The sequence below is a fragment of the Motacilla alba genome, chromosome Z, assembly GCF_015832195.1.
Source record: "Motacilla alba alba isolate MOTALB_02 chromosome Z, Motacilla_alba_V1.0_pri, whole genome shotgun sequence".
In the NCBI taxonomy this organism is placed as follows: domain Eukaryota; kingdom Metazoa; phylum Chordata; class Aves; order Passeriformes; family Motacillidae; genus Motacilla; species Motacilla alba.
This window is the reverse complement of record NC_052046.1, coordinates 67,706,118-67,716,804: the sequence shown is the minus strand read 5'-3', so window position 1 is coordinate 67,716,804 and position 10,687 is coordinate 67,706,118.

Sequence of the window (10,687 nt, the reverse complement as noted above, 5' to 3'; positions counted from 1 at the left end):
ATAGGTACAGTAGAGATAAAGATTATTTAATATACACTGTGATTAATAGAAGCTTCCAGAATAAGCAAAGATGGCATACACTTCTGCATCTGCAGTAGTGGCTGTGGCACACGCACAGTATCAGCCTTATAAGATTAAAAAAAAAAAAAAAGGCAGAAAATAGTTATATTTATTATGCATTAAAAAAGAAAAAAAGCATATGCAATTTTAAAGAATGTCCCTCAGATTGAATACATGTATATTCACATTTGCTATGAAGTATAAAATTATATAAATAGAATTATTGGGTGGAAAAAAGCAGATTGTGTATGTCTCACAGTCAGTTGTTGCAGAACACCATGACCAGCTACTTTTTTACCTACCTCATTAAATAATCATTTCTGAACTGGTCTAATAAGAGTATTTTGAAAGCATTATGGTCAAATAAATTGTTTCAAGAAACACTAGTTCCAACTTCAGGCCTTTTTATAACATGTCATGGAGAATGTAGCAAATCAATATTTGTCCCTCAGCAAATCAAGCAAAAAATAAAACCCTAAAGATGAATTCTGAAAAACAGAAATAGTAATGAATTCTTGCTTTCATAAAGCATTTTAAGCTACACAGAAAAAATCGCTGATTAGGAACTAACTGTTTTTTACCATTGAGCATCATATTTTAAATTAAGAGTAGGGCATAATGGTATGTGTTATCAATTAAATTCCAATACAAAAAAAGCTGCATCATTAATTACCAAATACAGAATACATTAATCCTTACACTTAAGAGTTTGTGCCACCAACAGTGTCCTGAGGATGTGTATTAAAAAATCAGATTCATATTAATAATTTTATTCATTGGAAGTTAGCTAAATTGTCTGCAAGAATGTAAAAACACGGAAACAATCATAAAAAATTGAATCAATAGTACTTTAGTGCCAGACTCCCAACTAAATTTCTACTATTAAAGCTGTACTACCATATTACAAAAGATAAAAAGAAGTAGAATGGAATGAGCCCAGATCTGTCTCATCAGCATTATGTTCTTGTGAGTATAAAAAAGAACATGAGTATAACCAGCAAGCCAACTGAGGTAATGGTTTAAGACCACTCAGCAATGGCCCATGAGCTATGTGCTAAAGCACAAGACCCCTTTTTGTAACCTTTCACATCCATGTGTGCTAAGGTTCATCTTGAGTTCTGGTGAAATAAGAGGCAGAAATGCAGGAGCTTTGGGCTTTGCTGCTGCAACCATGAAAACATGGGTAACTTACATTCTGGTGAAGAGAAAAGACCGAGAGGAGGAAAAAGAGGGGAAAAAAAGAAATAAACATGGAGAGAAATACAGCAAGCAATTAAGGAGAAATAAGAAATTCAGAACTTGAGCCTGTCTGGAGCCTGTCTGAACTAGAGCTCCAGAGGTGCAAGGTTTGCAGAGGGAAAACACAAGTGTCACATTCCAGTTTGGAACAGCTATTTTCCTTCACAGATACAGACCTGTGAAATGCCCTGTTTAAAACATGCTGGAATAAGCCCTGGCTTTATGAAGCAGTCATTAATGTTTTGGGGTTTTTTTTCCCCCATGAAATTTTGTGAGTGAGGAGTTGCAGGAGTGGGAGCAGGCTGGCATCCCCCCCAGACAAAGACATAGGAGAACAAGACACTGGCCTGCAGTGTCAGGGGTAGGGTGCAGGCTTATTCCAGCTTGGATCTTGAGACTCTAGCACTTTTTCTGTCCACTTTTTCATGCCTGGCAAAGTTGAGACAGTGGCCCCCACACTTAGAGCTTGTGTCCTAGTCCTGTACTAAGTAGGGGAACAGTAGGGGAACCCTGAAGAAAGAGCCCAATATTTGGATACTCAAATGCTACCTGGTTATGCACCAGAGGGAAAAAAAAAAAAGAAAAAGAAAAAAAAAAAATACATCCTGCATTTATTGTTCTACTGGTATGTAAACATAACCTAGAATCTTCAGGTATCCTACTAGCACAGTGACAATCCTGCCGGCCTACACCTATCCATCTGAACTATTTTGTAAGTGCATCCAGAACTACCATCTGTCTGTCAGGGTATGGCCAGAGCACAAAGTGCTGTGTAGGCTGGTGTAAATTACCTCAGGAAGCAGAGTAACTGCAAAATCAGCACCGCCTGAGGAAAAAATAGTCAGAAAAGGATGCTCATGCTCTTTGTATATTAGTTTCTATCTTGCCATTCCTGATGCTGCCTGGGCGCCTTAGCTTGATCTCACCAATCAATTTGTAACATTTCAGAGCAGCTTAACTCTATTCCTGCTCTGAGGGCTCTGATTTGGTGTTTTAAGTTGTGGGTTTAAAGCTTTCACCCTGTATGTCACTTGGTGTGTGCTGCTTTTCAGAGCTCTCAGATTCTTGTGACTCATCTAATATTTTCCAGCTGGTGATTCCAGAGGAAGAGATGTGACCCAACAGCTGATGTTTTATACAAAGAAAGAGTATCCTGTTTGCACAGCACTGTTTCAAATTCATATTGCACATGTCCAAAGTTAAACCCGTGAATCTGTCCAGGCAGATTATTGTTTTACTCGGAATTTTATTTTGTGTAACTTAAAACAGATCCTGAAGGTTCCAAAAAGTCAGAGCACCTGGAACTTCTATTATCCAGGACACAGCCTCAAGATGAAGGGGCTGCACAGGTTTCTTGTGCATTTTTTTCCTGTATTCTCAGGTGGTTTTTGCAGTCTCAAGTCTCTAGTTGATCTCAACAGACTTTTACTGATAAATATAAGAGTGCAGAAAGATCTTTGTGATATAATTTCTCCATTCAACACTGCATCTTCCCCAAAGCTGCTTTTCTCCTCTGCAAATTTTGCTGTGTGTTCCTAATAAAACTCTCTGTACCCGCCCATTCAAGACTTACCGCAGACCATCCAGCTTTCTTCAACAAAATTACTGGACAGCAAGCCCTAAAGGCTGCTATGTTCTCAACTAGGCTGCCACAGGTTTTACAGCTACATCTAGATTTGCTTTCCCACCAGTTATGCAATCATTCTGCTCGCTGGCTGTAGTGGCAGCTGCTGGAGTTAAGTGTGTCAGCAGGCTGCCAGGGCAGCCCTGCTCTGGAGCCTTTGCTCCCCTGTGAGTCATTTTGGCTTGGTCACTTTTTCCCCACTAGTGCCACTCGCTCGGAGGTGAGTTCCTGCCCATGAGTCATCAGCGTGGCTGTAGAGCCCTGTCTGCTGAGGTCCCCCGGGAGGCCCAGGAGCCGTAATGTTTCCGGCACAGACTCGGCTCAGCCGATCAAAACCACCTGCAGCCTCTAACAAATTCACAGTCCGTTTGGTTTCTTTTCAAGTCTGACAAATTCTCGGTGTTTCCTTGGTAGCCCACCCAAGCTGGCAGTGCTGTTCACAGGAAGGTTGCATGAGGACAGGACTGCATGTGGCAAAAACACCCTTAAAAAAACGAAAAAAAAGGATGTCTGGACGCTGTGTTTGTAAATAAACAGCAGCAAGGTATCAGTAACTTCACTGTAGCAGCAGGAAACATTTCTGTCAGAATCTGGCAAACCAGCCATGGCAGGAAATTGTTACGTAAAGTGCAAAACTGCTACTATTTAAAAGTGTACTTTGATCAACAAAGGGAGAAAAGTTGCATTTCATGCTTTTCACTCTGAAATACATCAATATGAACAATTTGATCTAGCTCTTTTCAGTGGGGAACCTCAAGTTAGCAGACTTGCAATTTGCTGTAACTGTTAAAGCTCACAGCATTGGCAGATGACACAGGAGAGTAGAGGAAAGAAACTGGGCACTGTTCCCCAAGTTTCATCTGCTGGGCATTATCCTGTCACTGAACCTCTGAAGTCACAAGAGAGGACCTTGACACTGGCAAAGGGACGCAAAGCTGGGCACCCCACCTCCCACCTTGCCAGAGCCTCAGTGCTCTCTGCAGTTCTCTGCTTCATTTTCCTTTGCCCCAAAGGGTCACAAAGAAGCAAGTTTCAGCCAGAAAAGCCCAAGCCTATCTGCTATGAGTCAAGAAACCTATCTACAGCCCCCAGGTGTATTTGATAATCCATGATAATACAGCACACATGTACAGAGGCTGGGGAGAAGCTTGCTGAAGAGAAATGAGAGGAGGGGGATGGATTACCTCAGTCCTGGAAAGCAGGATGGTCAAAGACCTGGAAAGTAAGGATTGACTCCCTGTGATAGAAAAGAGGTGTCTTGATCAAAGCCTTTTCTATGATTAGTGGTACCTATCCTAATTTCCAATAAATTCAGTAGAAGGAGAATCCAAGGACACTGTGTGCCTAAATCACATGCCAAACCCAGGGATTTTGAAACAGTAAACCATCCCTCTGATCTCACACAGTGGTAAATGCTGAGCTATTCCACTGGAATTACCAGGCTGAATAAACAAGATCAAAACCAGGTTCATGGGGATGACCCAAAACTTTTGATGCACTTGTGAGGCAGACATTCCAGCTAGGTAAAGAAAATTGCAGACCTCAGCTCTTATAGCCCAGACAGTGTCACTGACCTTGTCTTACCGACAGGCAGAGTTTGAGCAAAAGGGCATAACTCTGCTTGGGGTAGGCAAATCTCCCTCAGGTGGGCTTTGCCCATGCACACCACCCCTGCCTTTCTACCCACCCTGGGGTGCTGAAAGGCAAACCTCAGGTTTTCTCTCCTTTCAGAGGTGCTTTGCTGCTACTGATCAGAAACTGAAGCTCTCCATGCATTTTAAGTCCACCACTCTAATTTTGAATGTGTTTCCTTTATTATCAAGGCAATTGGGTTGTGATGTTCCCTCCTGATGGACTGAACTACTCTGATGTGGGGGAATGACATAAGCAAGAGCTCACTTTCGACTGGGAAACTTTAGGACCTGCCTAAACAACACTTAATCAGCTATAAGGCATTTTTTGGGTAGTGAATAATTTTGTACTGATTTTGGTATTACAGGCCTCAGAAAGGATTCAGAACACAGGTTCCCTGAAAACTCAGATTTCTCCAGATGCTCTAATGGGCTCTGCATTGCTCTAATGTGCTTGAAAGGTAAAGACAATCTGGGACTGACATCAAGAACAGGTCTTGTCCTGCTGGGCCATAAGGAAGGCACAAGTTGCACACAACTCTCTTCTCTTGCATTAATTCCTGTACTGCAAAGCCAATACAATTTTATTTTGCACCCCCACCTATTGGTTGTGTAGACACTCATATCAGAATTGTGAACAGCAATTCAAATTACAGATTGTGATGGAACAAACATCTTATTTGTGGATAGTGCAGTAATGTTCTGTCCAGTGGCAGGTAAGGCAAGGTTTGTTCCTACTTCTGAAAACCATATGACTTAGTGCTAATTTCAGACTGGTACAGGTGGATCCACTTCAGAAAACTGGGCTTCTTGTGCTTCTTGGAAACACACATGAAGTACTGAACCTGTTCCCGCACAGCCCATCAGCAAACCATCCCCATAAGCATAAACTCTCTTTCGAGAGGATAGAGTGCTGTTAAGGAAATGGATTTTTGAAGGCTGAGAGAATAATTACCCATGTCCTTTATGTTTTTTCCCTTTGGAGAAGAACATAATGTTTTCTGGTTAACCTTAAAGTCTTGAACCCTAGAAAACATTATGCAATGTGTTGTATTAGGAATATCATGCAAAACCAAGAGAAATAGTTCTCCAGAGGCTTCACAGCAATAACAAACTATAAGGGATAGGCAGAAAGATAATTTCAGAGCATCTCATTTAGTACTGTTAACCTACATAAGAGTTTTTGACTCCATAATGAACAAAACTATCTATACTCAGGGTGCTAGGTATATCTGAGAACATAATAAATATTTAAATTAGGTCATATTGTACATTTTATGTAGATAATTTTTAGCACCAATATTTTTAAAGCAAACTGTCAGAACTAGGCTGGTGAACATCACACCAGCATTTCAGGAAACCCCCTCTGGAGCAATGGAGAAAACAGGCCTGAGTTTTGCTGGATTATAAATAACCAGATTTGGCCCAGCTCTCTTGTAGATTATGCAAGTTCAGTGTGGAAGAGGAAAACAGATTAGGGGCCTCATGTTGCCTATTTCTGAGCCAGGAGGTTGCTTTAACAGTACAGGCAGGAAGCAAAGGAGTAGGACAGGAATAGTTTCTGTCCCCCTGGGAGTGGGCAGATAGGTGAATGGCACATCCCCCTGCTTCCTCTGCATCACAAAGCAACTCCTGTACCATGGAACAGATGTATTTGGCTAGTTTGCCATCATAGAGGGCACAAACTAGCATGCTGGGTCCTCAGTATGTCAGTGTGTCAAAGTACCTCAAGGCCAGAATAGGCATCTTTTCTTTGAGCCTGGGAACTAGCTCTGGGAGCAATTGCAGCAATCAGCTTCTTACAGCATTTTGGAGGTGTGTGTTCATGGCTAATTGGGACTGCACCACTCATCTTTGAGCTGGCAGGTCTCAACTAGTATTTCCTCAAAGTCCACCGCTTCCATGCCAAGCCTGTGCCACTGACTGATTTTCTATTTCATTCATGTTTCCAGAATGATATGTGGGTGCTACTGAAAAGAAAGCAAATAAGAAGAAAGGAGTAGGTCAGGGAAACTACTTTATCCAATGCTCATGACTTGCTTGTCTTCTACTAGTTGCTAAAAATATTTTTTCTTTCCTCGCCAGGAAACAAAAATACATATATCAATATCTTGGGCCACGGCATTTGCCTCACACTGCCAGTCTGAACAGTCATGGATGTCCTGTGCTGTGCTATTTTCTTGATTTACTGCTGATTGTCTGGCACTCATAAGAAAAAGTAGAGAGAAAATCTAACAGTGAATGTGTTGTGTGTCCCAACTTGATACCAATCCACACAGCACTCTCTGAGCACTTACAAAACTTATTGAGTCTAACAAAAGCAAGCAGTTGTAAAAGGAGAGCTGACATCCCCGAGGGATAAAGGTTAATGTCTGCACCAGAAAAGCCTGCTCCCCAGGGTCAGCACTCCTGTGCTGCTGGATGCAGGAGAGCCACGAGGATGCACAGCAGGAAGCCCTGGAGCAGCAGGAGGCTCCCCTAGGAACAGCTGCAGTCCTTAAAAGAGGTGATATCTCTAAGCCCTTCTAAGCCACAGCTCCTGATACACCAGCTGCTTCTCAAAAAGTAACTTTAAGTTAATCCTGGCGTCTTTTTAGTGGTGTAAGAGAAAATAATACTGATTATTAGGTTTTGGAATATGAGATGGTGCAGAAATCCCTGAGAGCAAGTTAAAAGTGTGCAGTAAAAATAGCCCAAAGACCAGAGGGTGACACTAAAAAACATATGAGAAACTAGTCATGTTCACGGATTTCTAATGCCAACTACTGCAAGTCACTCTGTGTGAGATCTAAAAAGTTTCAAAAACAACCAATCATAACAACAATAAAACCAACTACAACAACAACAAGACAAAACCAAAAGAAACCAACTATGGGTTCCATGTTGGAGTGTACTTTTGGCACTCCATTTGTGTAACCTACCCCCACTTCCTTGCCCATTTTCATCAGAACTCCTCTATAAAGCATGACCTTCTTCCTTCACAACAGTGCTGCAGGGACAACCCAGTCACTTTGAAATACTAAAAGCATGGTGGTCTGATACATGGAAGTATGAAAGCTGCATACAATGGTTGTCGTTATTTCTTTCTAAACACTATTACTACACTGGCTCAGATGAGAAATTTCTGATACTTCAGGACTCTACAAATATGAAATACCTGCTATAGCTACCCTGCCTCAACACACAGGCTTTCCCTCAGCTACATTCCTGTACTCTTGCAGCAACATTATTTGGGCTCAACAATAGTTGTTACTTCTCTCTGTATGTTCAGGCCTCATTTACTTGTGAGGAACATTTACATGTTTGCTGTACCCATTTGGGGTTTTGTTGTTTAATTTAGTCTGCTCCTGATGTAAGTTTTTGAGTTTAAGTTACTCATGGCTTTCCAAAAATCCTGTCATACCTTTTAATGACAATAGTCACTGCTGATATTCACAACTCAAATTACACTGACTAATGTAACCACGTTTTTATAAGCCCCTGTAATTCACCTTGGATGAATTGCTTGCTAAAGCCGTATGGGTGTACTCATTGATGATCATAAGGTATGGGATTTGGCCATTATTTTATCCTATGCATAGGAATATTCTCCTTAAAATCATTTGGATAGTCTCATTCTCCTCTAGAGTTAGCAATGCCTTGCAAGAGAAATTTCCAAATCCTTCTCTACACCGTGCGGTATTGGGCATAGGCCTGTACTTTCATCTCTTCAACATAAGAGAAGTTGGCCTTAGCCAATTAAATTACTTGATCACAAAGGTTTTAAGACAAAATTCCAAAGGTTTGAAAGTTTGAAAGAAAACTACTATTATACAAACAGTTTTTTAAGCAATCAGCAAGGATTTGATGAGAACAAAATTGCATCCAACCAATCCCATTTCCTTTATGGAAGGTTATAATGAGGTTAAAGGCTTGTGAAGAAACAATAGAAGCCATAAATCTTGTCTTTCATTATGTTTTTGATATTGGCTGATGTGATCCTTTTTATAAATAAATTAGGCAAACCAAGACTGGATGAAATACATTTGTGTGGGAACAAAACTGGAGAAACATACCAGAAAAGTGCCCAGCCATACTACAAAAACACAGTTGCGAATTAAGTCCTTATCTTTTTCCCAAATCAATATTTCCAGTAATTTGGATATTGAACTAGGAAGAATCCCAACCAAAATTCAGGGACTGAGGTAAAAGTACGGTCAGTGCCAGTGGTGAAAACCAGGAACACTTGAAATTTTCATGACAAACTGGTATTTTTTTCTTTTTAAGAGAGTGTTGCTCAAGAGGAAGGCAATGTCACCCAGTCCTGAGACAGCCCAATTTTTGGGTAATACTTCTGTGGAAAACTATCTGGGGGTCACAATGAATCTGTAGGTAGGAGGAGTTAATCTGCTGTTGCTAGAAAAGTTAACACTCTACCAGATTATACAAACAGAAGCATTAACCTACAGGGCTCATGCAGAACTCATTCCACTCCCATCAGCATTTGCAAAACCTCAGATGAACAGCTGTGTATCTTGTTTTGGGCAAGGCACTTCCTGCAAGATGGGGAGAAGCTGGAGGATGCCCGGGAGAGAGCAGAGAGAGTGGCCAAGGGTCTAGAAAACATGGTCATCAAGGAAAGACTGCATGAAACTGGACTGTTTAATCTAACATGAGGGAAGTACAACAAAAAAGGCAGCTTCAAAGGGGCAGAGGAAAAGTTTTGTTTCTTGGTCCATTAGAGTCAGAGGAGGGTGCAAATAGCCTAAATCCTGGTAGGAAGCATTAGGTTTAATGCTTGAAAGTGGTCTCCTAACAGCATGGTCTCTGCTTGGAAAACTGAACAATTTTTTCCAAGCTGTGAAAAACTTCACAACGATGCAGGTAGTTCATACTGCTGAAGAAGGCTGAAGATCTTAGAGACATTTCCAGGCAAGCTTGGCCAGGGAGAGACATGTAAAGCTGTTCTGAGGGTGGTGGTGCTGTTCCTCTGGATCTGGTGGAAATGTCCTGACCCACAAAAGGTGCTTTGATGCCTACTCCCCATTGCCTATCACTCTTTGTTGTCTCAAACCAGGTCTTGCAGGCTGGTTGCAATAGCAATCTCCCAATACCTAAATGAGGAATGCAACATCATCTTAATAAATCAAAGACTTCGGTGCTTTATACTTCCAGTATTTTTATCCTTTCCTTTCTCTTTCTGTACCCCACTTAAAACATTTAATATATGTGTAAGTGTGCTGGTTTCTGTGGGTGCAAGCAGATCCATACATAAAACTCTGAACCTTGACTGCTCTCTTGTCACACTCTGATGAGGTTGTGCTTAAACTCCTGGTTTCATGGCTGCATGTAATCTAATAACCAGCAGAAGCAGCAGTTACAGTCTGTAGCCCCTGGCCTAATGACCCTATGCTTTAATTGAATATATGATGCACCTACCACAGAAAACGTGAGGAGGAAGACAAACAGAAAGACAAGTTTCCCGTCATCCAGTTTCTCTTATTTCTACCACCTATATTTATGTTGTTTCAAAAATAATTTTAAATTTTTACTTTATCTCACTGTCTTAAGAAAACAATTAAAAACAAGGAGATTGGTTTCTTTTAAGACACCTACTCAGATAATAAGCCAGTTTTCCCCTTCAAATCATCCATCCCACCGATATGGTGCTAAGAAGAGCAGGCAGTTCCCCACCTTCACCCTTCAACCAGGACCACTAGGTACTGCTTCCAAGAGACAGGAGCATGGACCCAACTGCAGCTTATAGAGCTGGATTGAGCAGAAGAAGGTCACCTGCTCCAGGTGCCCTCTAGTCCACCCTGCTCCCACCAGCTTACATAGGTGCCTAGAGAAAGCCACATTTTAATGTATTTCTAATTATTTCTGCCTCATGAGGTAATCCAGCAGCTTGGGCTACTGAAGTGGGCAGGGGCTACTTGGGCATGGGCTTGGTGGTTATGACCCCAGTGGATGGATCACTGTGTAGACTTTTCTGCTGTGAGGCTGCTGAGGGGTCCCACGGACAACTTAGGGTTGTCCCCACCAGCTGCCAAAACCCGTACTAGACCAACCTTTAGACACTGAAAATCGAGACACATGCAATTTATGCATAAACTATGCTTCTGTTGAAGCTAGAAGTCTAATCTACTTGATT